This window comes from Capsicum annuum, chromosome 3 (assembly GCF_002878395.1).
Source record: "Capsicum annuum cultivar UCD-10X-F1 chromosome 3, UCD10Xv1.1, whole genome shotgun sequence".
In the NCBI taxonomy this organism is placed as follows: domain Eukaryota; kingdom Viridiplantae; phylum Streptophyta; class Magnoliopsida; order Solanales; family Solanaceae; genus Capsicum; species Capsicum annuum.
The window spans coordinates 243541376-243544406 of NC_061113.1; positions in this window are offsets into that span (position 1 = coordinate 243541376).

Here is a 3031-nt window from a genome sequence, read left to right on the forward strand (position 1 = left end):
CTGTAGATCTATCCACACCATCGATATGGGCATAACCTGCATATGTATTATGAAAAATGGTGTAAAACTGATGTTGGCCAACCCTTCTTCTTTTGATAAGGAGGTTGATTGTTGAAACTGATATCACATACATTGTCTCAGATATAAATCTTTAGGTTGTCAAAGTCGCAGTTGTGTGTTCTCATGGAAGTGGATGTAATAGAAGCTTTATACTGATTGTCATAAACCCGATGGTTTAACTATTTCTTTATTATTGCTTTGCCTTGTTCTTGTTTTGATACTCACAATGGATATGGAAACTTATATTTCTTATTATCTAGCAGAGTTTACAAACAAATTATCGAAGATGACAAGACAGAAGTACTCAAGACTTTACAAATTAGGCTAAAAATAACACTATTATGGGTTTAATCTATGTAGTAGATTGTGTTTTAAGAAGGGATATATAAAATCTATTGTTTATTGATATCTTCCCATTTTTTATTGAATTATTTGGAATTTGAAATCTACTACTATTAGATTATTAGATTTTTCTTCATTTAATGTATTTGATTATTATTTTTATCTTTATTTAAAGTATGTAGGGCAACCAACAAATCATCCGGCAAAAAATCAAGTGACATATAATAAATAATAATATATTTGAAATACAATTTTTATTAATATTATTTAAATAGATATGATATTTATTTTTATATCAATTGCTATTTTTTAATAACATGTTCTTCTCATGTGTAGTTTTATTTATTAATGTAAAATAGACGTGCAAAGTACACACACTATACTAGAGCCTTGCTTTTTTTCATAAAAATCGGTTGAATGTTTTTTATAAAAATAAAAAGATCAATTGAATGAAGTTTTATGAAAAAGAATTATTAAATGATATGAATATATAGAAAATTTGCTAAAATATTTGTTAGTCTCTTTTTTGGTTGATGAGTCTCTTGACATTTTTATAGTAGAAATAGATATTAAAAGAATTGTATTGAAAAAGAATTATTAAATTATATAAATATATAGAAAATTTTCTAAAATATTTGTTAGTGTGTTTTTGTTGTTGATAAGTCTCTTGACATTTTTATAGTACAAATAGACATTAAAAGAATTGTATTGAAAAAGAATTATTAAATGATATGAATATATAGAAAATTTGTTAAAATAGTTGTTACTCTCTTTTTTGGTTAATGAGACTCTTGACATTTTTATAGTACAAATAGACATTAAAAGAATTGTATTATCATTTTAATCATTTATTATTGTTTCCTTGATTCAATTATTTATTTTGAATACATCATTTAATTTTATAACTCAAAAATATAAATTATATAGGGATGCCTTCTTAGAGAGATGAGAAAAAAGCTAAACAAAAGGTGTTTTAAATATTGAGTTGTTAGTGAGCAATTCATTAGCGATTTTCATGTGAATTTATTTTTTCTAACAAATGATAAATGAGCATTAACATAGAAGAGGTTATAAATTTATAGTTGTAGACTTTCTTGTGATTTGAAATGTGTACTCAATGTTAAATAAAATTGTACTTATAAATAATTTAACTCCTTGAAAAGCCACTTTATGATACCTAAAATCTAAGACAATGAAGTTGTTTAAAAATAAAATTAGGTGGCATATATAAATGAGTACGTTCATCAAATTGAAAAACCAATTCATTGAGTAGCTCTTAAATAAATTATTAAAATAACAAGAGTTGTATCTATTTGCGAGGATCATTTCTCCTCAAGAAAATCTATTTTATGTTTGATTTAAGTTATAATCCAAAATTAAATATTTATAATATTCTAAAATTTTTCTTAAGATATTTATAATATAAACTTTGATTGTCATTAATTTAAAACATCTCAACTTATAAAAGATATTACGTAGAATAAATTCAAACAAGAAATATATTTTTGGCTACATCTAATTTTGCTCCTTAATAATTAATCTGACGATCATATATCATATTCCTCTTTAATTAACTACACTTTCTTATCTTTAAAATAATACATTATATTTTTTGAAGTTATTGCACTTTATAAAATAAAGTACACACAATAATTTATTTTTTATACATATTTATTCTTAAGTAACGCTTGATTCACGTGCAACACACGTATCCTAAACTAGTTAAAATAAAGGGCGCGTATGACTTATTAAAACAAAGAGCTAATAAATGGCATTTAAAACAGTCAAAGTGTTACTTTTGTCCAAAACGAGAAACATGGGCCATTATTGTCCATTATTTTTCAAAAGAGCTACGTGGTGTCCTTTTCCCTTTTTCCTTAATATAATTGGAGATCTAAAGCAAAATTATGAGTAGAGGCCCAACAACAACAACAACAACAAACCTAATGTATTCTCACAAAGTGGGGTTTGGAGAAGATAGAATGTATGAGTCTATACCGCTACCTCCAAAGAAGTAGAGGCTCAATTATATATGTTCCAGTTTTTCAAGATGAAAGTTTATTACAATAGTTTAATAATTAATTTTTTAATAATTTTTTTAATTAATAATATTGTTAACCAATTAAATCACTTTTGTGGTGATGTTGATTTTTAATAAGATTTTATTTATTTTTGTCGTGAAATTATTTTTCCTGTTGAAGCAACTATTAAGCATTTCAAAAAGAATTAAGTCTTTTTACGCAATAAAATTTATCAATAGAGTATTAACTTCTATTCATACTATTTTCCTTAACACTTTTAATTTGAAAAACAATTCTAAGCCATCAATATTAGAGTAGTTATTATGCTTTTAAAGACCATCAAAGGTTAACACAATACATTTTCCCTCAAATTTCTATCATTTACTGATATCAATTTTCTTTAATAGGAAAAAAAACATTTTAGTGTAAGAATGTAAAAAATGCAAATTGATGGTTACATTCAACTTTAACGAAATCACAAAGAGAGTCTAATTTGCATGTGAAGACTTTTCCATACCTCAAATCGTGGCATCAATTTACACAATACCAAAAGGTGCTTCCTTTTTTTTTCCTATATATATATATATATATATATATATATATATATA